General features: G+C 39.1%; 1 pseudogene; it reads right to left on the minus strand.

The window, feature by feature from the left end:
- Positions 1-2,482: 2,482 nt before the first annotated feature.
- On the minus strand, positions 2,483-3,203 carry LOC112823809 (bridging integrator 3 pseudogene; annotated as a pseudogene).
- Positions 3,204-8,966: the final 5,763 nt, after the last annotated feature.

The raw sequence follows: 8,966 nt of genomic DNA on the forward strand, positions 1-8,966 counted from the left end.
CTATTTATTGCTCTCAGTACCTCTGAGGTATGCGCAGTTTTGCCTGCATTTTTCAGACGAGGAAACCAAAGCCTGGAGCACTTAACTGTCTCACGAGAGACCATACATACAGTTAGTTATATGCAAGACGTTGGGGATGGAGAGGTGACTAAGATCCCTCCCTACCGACCCCAGGGAGTACACAGTCTGGTCATGAAGACACACACATAATTGAGTGAGTCTTAGTCACTGTGATGAGTGCAACAGTAAGAAATATGGAAGGGCAACTCAGGAAACAAAGTGAAAAATTTCCATCTGGTCTATTTTACATACAAATCTGAATTCCATTACTCTTTTTTCTTAACACTTTAATAAAGGCATTTTCCTTGTTATAAAAACTGTTTTTGTAAGATCCTTATAATGTTCTATGAAATAGCTGAACTGTCATCTATTCAAACAAAACTGTTTTATAATATTCATTATTATAAATAATTCTTCAATAAGCATCTTTGAATATTAAACACTTTTTTCCTTTGACCATAAAATACAATTAGTAACTAAACATGTTCCAATTTCTTTCCCAAAAGCCGCTTTCCTCATTTTATATACAAGCAAGCTGAAGTCCAAAATCATTAGGTTAATAAGTAGTTGATCTGAGCCTGGAATATGGGTCATACAGTTTCCAAAGTGATGTCTAAAGGTTGTAGGAGAAAAATATTCCTCTACATCAGGGTTTCTCAATCTTCATACTATTGATGTTTGGGCCAGGTAATTCTTTGTGTGAGAGTGTCCTGTGATTGTGTTTAGCAGCACATTCTGCCTCTACCCAATAAAAACCAATAGCACCCTATACACATACCAGTCTGAACCCCCAAAATACCTCCAGACATTGCCACTATCCCCTGGATTTCAGTGGCAAGATTACCACTGGTTGAGAACTTGCTCTAGATGGTTTCTGCTGCTTAGATTCAGATCCTCATTGACAGCTACTGCCAGTAAGAAGTCATCCTTTTCAATATTGAATATACTTCAATTCACAACAATATGTGGATAAACAAATCAAGTGTAACATATTAAACCTCAGCAAATCCAGGATAAAACACATGAGGGTTTTGAAGTAGGTTAGCCCAAAAGAACAGGAGGAAATATATTATTCTGAAAGGCTTTTAGGGTTCCTGCTGGTTTCCAAGAGAATATATGATCTGCATGGACAATAAAATGAAGGAAACGAACATAGAAACAGATAACAACTCCATGGCTATCATGGTTTTCCAAGCTGCTAATCTCCTAGGATTTCTCTGAAAAGACAAACCATACAGAGAGCTTGTTACCTGGCACTAATGTTTATGAGTCCTTGGGTAGTGATACAGGGCCTTGGGAAGACTCTGACAGTCAATGGGGGAAGAGTGTAAAGCTGGAGGAATCACTCACAGCTAAGGCATAGGTGTCTGGTTTCTTAGAACACAGACTTAAGGGAGTCAAAATCTTGTACTAGGTCCCCATATGTGACCACTGATTGCATCCTATGCCACTCTGATTTCAAGAGACTGTGGTTAAAGGGTGCTAGCTACCATTCAGCAACCCAAATGTACCACTGCATTGCATACACTCGGGGCAGTTCTTTCTCCTGGCAGCTGCAAGGTGTCTAGAATTTGTCCCAGGAGACCATCTCTACCTGCTCCTGGAGCCTTCCCCATGAAAAGGAGCCTCAGGCTATTGTTCTCTTTCTGCCCCCACCCAACTGCTAGCGCAAAACCCACTGTTCTGGCTTTGAGCCCTGTGAATTGATCTGTAACATTTTGTATGGTAGGACATTGACCTGAGTTGAGTCCTGGTTACCTGGGGAAAGTATAACGTGGGGTTCTTCCCTGCCCTTGACCTAATGGATAGAAGTGGGCTGAACCAGCCTTTGTCATGCTGGGAGGCTGGAGTGAGGGACTTGTCTAGGCTGGAGGACCATCATTCTAACACTCCCCAGGGCAGGCCAACTTCCCAGATTCACACATTCTGAGAGAGCAGGGCTTCTTCCAGGAAAGAAAAAGTCTTTGAAGTGGAAAGGAAATAAGGGTCAGTGGGCTCCCCAGGATGGGTCTTTTGGAGGTAGATGTAATCTTAACTATGCAAGCAAGGTTAGACCTCAAAGGAGCTGACAAAGCCCATGCCCTCTGAAGGCTGGAAGCTTGCTCTTGGCCCTAGGACAGGATGCACTTTGGGCAGTCCTTTGGAAATATGAAAGCCCCTGGGGGATTTACCATACTGCTTACTTGGGTCTATAGGCCCTTGCTATTTGGCGGGGGAGAGAGCTACCTGCTTGGGGCTTCTGGTGCCAGGCTCCTTGCAAAGGGCTGCTGAGGTAGAGTGGGAGCTGCCTCTATCCCTAGTCTATGGGCTGCCATACTTCTCCCATGGGGGTGCTTTTTGCTGAGCTGATACCTGAGCCTAAGCTTGAAAAGACTTGAGAGACTGACTTGTGTCCCAGGCATCTTCCAAGGGGGACAGGGATTCAGTCATCAGCCACAATAGAGGGGGGCTCTGAGCTCACTCAGTTTGGCCTCATTCTCCCACTCCTGCTGCTTTTCCAGGTGTCCAGGCTGGCCAAGCTGTTGGGTCAAGTCTCCAAAGATCTTATGCATTTCAGACTATCATATCACCTGTACTTAAATCAGGGACTCAGAGCTGAGTTGGAATTAATGTATTGACTATTGTAGAACCACAGTATCTTATGCAGGAGCTGCTTGTTCTTGGCTTCAGAGTCATCCCATGCAGTCCAAGGCTCTGCTTGGGCCTGGGGGAGTTTGGCCAGCACTGGCCCTGACCTCTCCTTTTTCTTGTATTTTTCCACCTTGACCTGCAATCTCCCATAGTCCTACAAGGACCATTCCGCCATTTCACCACCATGTAAGGCTAGGGAAGACACTGCCAAACTTTTGTAAGGGTTTAGTCACAGTGTTTTGGATCTGGTTCTCCTTTCCTTGGTGAAGGGCATCCATCCACTTCATGGCCAAGTCCAGGGCAGTCACCAAGGTCAGGAAATCCTGGTCTTGCTCGCAGAGGGGAATGGAGAATAAATCCAAGGATATTTCACACTTCATGTCCTTCTGCAGCCTCTTGCTCAGCTCCTCCAGATGCTGGAGTTTTCCATATACCCTTTCAAAGTTTCTCTCCACTGTTGTGGGGACAATCTGTTTCTTGGGCTGCCCAGTCTTGAAAGGAATACAGCTCATGGTCCCAATCTTGACCTTGCCATGAGGGTCCTCAGCTGCAATCCAGTCCTCTTTTTTTTTTTCTTTTTTAAGGAGATTTGTTGCACTTAGAGTTAAAAATTATGCAAGGGATTAAGTCAACACAAACATATGTGCGGGATATTACATATACAAAAAGTTCTTGCAGAGGGTTATAGTAATGCAGAAGCAAGAAGCTAGGAGCAAGGAAGCATTCTCCCTTACAGGTTTCAGAAGGAACATGGCCCTACAAACACTTTGATTTCAAACTTTGTGCCTTCAAAACAATAACACAATGAATGTTTTATTGTTTTAAGCCACCTAATTTGTGGTACTCCATTATGGCAGCCAAAGGAAATTAATGGAGATCCTGTACACAAACAATTGCCTAGCAATTAGAGCATCTCAACTCATTTGTTTAAACTCAACTAAACCCGTCTCTGGGAAGAATGTACTTCTCCATTGCTAGAGGTGCTCAAACGGAAGTAGGAAGACCACTCAGTGGTAATGTTGTTGAGGAATTTCAATTATTTCTAAGACTCTCACCTAAACCAGATCCTGTGACCTTCAGTAAGATATGAAGAACTTGGAGGGGAAGGATTCTGGGTTTACATTACAATATTTGGAGGTGACTCTGACTCATGGTACTAGTTCAGATGGAGTTTTACAAATTTGTCCTGTCTTATAAGCTACAGCCTTTAACTAGCAGATGTTTTTTAAATGTTTTTTCAATAATTTATCCACCTTCAAACAGTGTTTGCCTTCCATAAGCATTTGTGGATTTAATTGCTTTGTCTATATTTTGCCATTTTTTTAGCCCTAAGAGGGAAAATGTGTGTTTAAGATATAAAATACCCTCTTGAACCAAGAAAGCAGGAGGAGACTCACCCACGCCCTCCAACAGAGCCCTAAACTCCTCACCTCCTCTTGGATGACATTAGATGATTAGACTATGGCTGTGAAAACTGCCAATGCCATAATGAAGCAAATTGCACCAATTTCAAATTTCTCCTCCTGGGTATGTTTCTTGTTGGAAATGGAGCCCCCTGCCTTTTTATTGTAAAGAAGTCTCTGTTCCTTTCTTCCGATTATTTCCTACTATTGAATATTGATTTATCATTTTCATAAAATTGCAAATGGGTGTCTGTTGCCTGAGACCAGTCATAAATTATGAAAATGTGTTCAGCTTCCCTGTAAGTACTGATCTTCTTATGAGGAGAACTTCACCGAGCTCAATTTAAGTGCTTGGCATGGGTTTGCCAGGTTTGATGTTTCTGGCCCTCTGATGAGGAAGAGAAGGTTGAAAGGGATTAACATTTGCTAACAACCTCCTGGGGACCAAATTCTTTGCATGTTACTTAATTTAATTCTACTAACACAATAGTGCATAATCACACTCTGCTTTGATAGAAGACAAAACAGCAACCCAGGACGGTGAAAAGACTTTCTCAAGGCTAGCAAAGGGACAGAGCCAGGTTCAAACCTAACTTTGTCTGCCTCTGAAATTTAACATCTTTCCACCTCCTGCATTGCCTTTCATTCTAAAGTGGAATAGTAATATCTCAGATAGGGGTGGCTAGGGTAGTTTTCATTAACATCAACCTAAGCTTTGCGCTCTTCAAGTTCTGATAGATTTGCTCCAAGGAGCCATTAAGAAAAGCCACTGATCCAAGGGCTATAAATTAACACTTTCTTCATACACCGCTATAAGCAGCTATTTAAAACCTGGGTAATATCTTCCTTAAAATAAGTATCAGTTTTCTGGGTATTTATGCTCTGTCACTCTTGGTTTTTCCATCCTTGACTCCATTAATAGAATTTTTTTCTTGATTCCTTTTCTCTTTTTATGGCTTTGCAAGGGGCTAATTTGCAAGCAAAATTGCTAATTTTACAGTTGCTTTCTGCTTTGTCAGCATGAGGCTGACTCTCAGAGTTATTAATAGAAGAATAGGATTCCCTTTTCATCCTTTTGCTCTTGACTGTTGTAGGAGGTGGGACAAAATCCATTATTTAATAACATTTGTTCTTCTTGAAAGGTCATCATTCCGGCCTTTCAGTTTCCACTCAACTATAGCAATCTCAGCAGCAACAGCATCCCCACTTTCTCTTCCTGAAAGGCTTCTGGAATTCTTCCAGGTTATATAGTTGATATAAAACTGTCTTTGAGATCCACCTTGGGAATGGGGTCCAGCTGGGAAATTTTCTCAGTATTTCTGTACATTTTCCAAGTAGTAATTTCTAACCATAAGTATTCATAAGTGCCCCAGTAATCTACCCTCCTGGAATTGATACTGAATTTGGGATACATCACTCAGAAACTGTATTTGGCTGCAATAGCAGAGGATAGAAATAACAATAGCCGAAACAAGATGGAATTTTATTTTTTGCATAAAATATCTCTAAATAGACATTCAGAATTGGCATGGTAACTTCACACTGTAGTCAGGGACGCAGGATCCTTCTGCTGTCCAGTTTTATCATCTCTATCATGTGGTTTCCATCCTCAAGGCTGACCTATGGTCTCAGCCACTAGACCCATGACTGTGACTACATGATCCTAAGAAGGAATCAGAACATATGAGTAAAGGGCAAAAAGGGACGAGCTGTCTATCCATCTGTTTTGGAACTTTCTAGAAGTCCTCCCCACAATTTCTGTTTACGTCCTCAACCTGCAAGGGAGGCTAGGAACCACAGCCTTCTGGCTGGGGGCATGCTGCCTCTAATAAAACTCAGGTTTTCTTATTAAGGAGAAAGGGGAAGACCATATTAGAGAGGCCAAGAGCATGTCTGCTGCATAAGACAAAGAGAATGACTATATAAATTAAGCCAATAAGAGTTTATTAAGCACCTAGTTTGTGTTTAGAAATGAACAGAAAGTTTAGCGGTACCTGGCTGGCTCAGTTGGTTGAGCTTCCAACTTTTAGTTTCAACTTAGGTCATGATCTCATGAGTCATGGAATTGAGCCCCATGGTGAGCCCCATGGTGAGCCCCAAGGCAAGCCCCACATAGGGCTCCACACTCAGCCTGGGCTTTGCTTGAGATTATCTCCCTCTGTCCCTCCCCCCACTCGTGTACATGTGTGCACTCTCTCTCTCTCTCTCTCTCTCAAATAAATAAATAAATCTTTAAAAAGTAATAGAAATGAACAGAAAGTTTTAAGTCATTCCTTTAAGGAACAAAAGATTCCATACCTTTTGCTCCTGTTGTCTTCTTAGCCTAGAATGCTTTCTCATTTCCTGCTCACCTGAAAATGTGCATTAATTATTCAAAGATGTTCTCAAATACCACTGTTGTCTGATGCTTCCCTGGAAGACTGTTCCCAGGAAGAATTCACTGATAGTTCAGCTCTGTCTCTATACACTTTATCCTTACCTCCATTATGCCACATAATTCCTCAGAGGCAGTATGCTGAAGTGAAGACAAGAGGGCTAGGTGGTGCCAACCGCGCCTTCCAGGTCTGTCACCTACTAGTAATGGGCCACAGATTTTTGCCCTTTGAACTGTAATTTTTAGTCTTTAGAATAGAGAAGGCTCAATGCCACCTCAGGGGCTTTTGTGAAGATTAAATGAAATAATATGTGCAAAGCACAGCTGTAGGCAATTCTTACTTTACCGTAACATGCTGTTTTATAGGCCTGTTATGATTTACAGAAAAAAGAAATAAACTTCTACCTTATTTAAGCCACTATTATTTTGTGGGGTTTCTTTCTATCACATTCATCAGAAATTTAATATTCTCCTTGGTAAAGTTTTTGGAGATATATTATTCATATGCCTTTTCTTAAAAGCCTATTTAAAGATATACTGCATGCAAAGGGGAAAGATCAAAATTCAGTGGTCAAAAGTGGGGAAGTTGAATATGAAAAGATGCATGCATCCCAGAAGTAAGTCTAAATAATGATAGTTATAGTTACAAAACCATGACTTGCTAATTAAAAATATATAAATATGAAAATAATAGGTTAACTATAATAGAATGGTATAAAATATACAGTAATACAAACAAAAACAAAAAATAGAGTAAAAGCAGAAATTGATAAAGGTGAAACTATGTAATTTGTCTTCATCTTTCACAAGAGAGTTGACAGAATTCTGTTGGAATAGATAGAATTTCACAATATAGCATATGTTATGGAATATAAATGTGATTAAGTTACTTAAAATTACAAACATAATTATGAATGGAGCTAAAAACAAACTGTACACCTTTCAAATTTCTAGATGAGTAAAACAGTGACAAAATTCTCAAACTGAAGGAGCACCTGGGTGGCCCAGGCAGTTAAACAACCAACTCTTGGTTTCAGCTCAGGTGTTGACCTCAGGGTTGTGCGATCAAGTCCCGCATCAGGCCCTGCGCTCAGCACAGTCTCCGTGGGACTTTTTCTCCCTCTCCCTCTACTCCTCCCCTGCCTTCTCTAAAATAAATAAATCTTTTTTTAAAAAATTCTCAAACTGTACTAAAGATGCTTTTAAGGGAATGAAAAAGGACATATCCTAAAAAGGAAGAGAAAATGCAACAGACAGATGTAAAACCACAATAATTTTGTTAAAACAATAATTAGTAATTACAATAGAATAAATGAGCAAATTCTATTTTAAATGTTGATATTACATCAAATAAAAATTGATATGCCTAACACAAGAAGGAAGGGCAGGGGAAAAGCTTGACTAATAAAAAAAAGAAAGAATACATTATAATTATTATCAGACAGACTCGGAATCAAGGTAAAATTGATTAAATGTCCTAAACAAGGAGGTTTACTAAGAATATGTCATATAAGACTACAACTAGTGACTTTTAAAGAACTGAAATAAACAGAACTAAAGTATATGTAGCAAAACCCATGAAAATGCAGGTGAAATAGCTAAAAATTTGTGGGCACAGAGTACTCAAATAATACAAAATTTGGAATAATAGGTAGATGTAAGCAAAGCTAGAGAAATAGATGTATAAACAAATAAAATAGAGCTAAATCAAACTTTATCATCTGTAAATATAAAATACACATTCTTTTTAAGGATCCATGGAATAGTTTCAACAATGATCGTGTATTAGAAAAATTTAAAAACCTCCATAAAACTCAGAAAATAAGACTATCACATACTATATTTTCTGGCAAAAGTGCAACAATACTAAAAGCAAATAAAGCAAACACAAAAAAAATTCATTGAGAAATGCATACATGGTCTCTTTAATTTGCATGTCACAAAGGAGGATATCTAGAAAATACCTAGAAATATCTGGAAAATTACAAAATGAAAACACCGATACCAAAATGTATATAACTTCGCCAAAAATGGACTAAGAGAAAAATTCACAAATTCTAAGTAAATTAAAATATATTAATTATATACTTAAGACTTAGAAAATAGATTAAACAGTCTAATTGCTGAATAAATCCAAGCAGAGAGTTCCTTTGATGAAATAAATTTGCCATTAGTATATCTAAGAAAAATAAATGGGAGAAAACAAAATATGCAAAACAAGGAATGAAATGGAGACAAATGTCTTAAAAGTAGAGGGGAAATTACTGCAAATGATTATTTGTGCAATCTACTGTAATAAGTTTTAAGTTCTGGATGAAAGTGACTATTTTCTAGGGCAATACATGGCTTTACAATTAGATTCAAGAAACAAAATTTCTGATTTTTTTCTATAAATAAGGTTCATTGAAAATGCTGCCTACCTTCTTTCTGTAAAATACCTAGAAATAATGATAAAATAAGAAAACGGTATTTGTAAATGCAGAACTAAGTTTACAAGA

Source organism: Callorhinus ursinus, unplaced genomic scaffold, assembly GCF_003265705.2.
Source record: "Callorhinus ursinus isolate GAN/ISIS: 27379988/994484 unplaced genomic scaffold, GSC_fseal_2.0 scaffold9, whole genome shotgun sequence".
NCBI classification, from domain to species: Eukaryota; Metazoa; Chordata; class Mammalia; order Carnivora; family Otariidae; genus Callorhinus; species Callorhinus ursinus.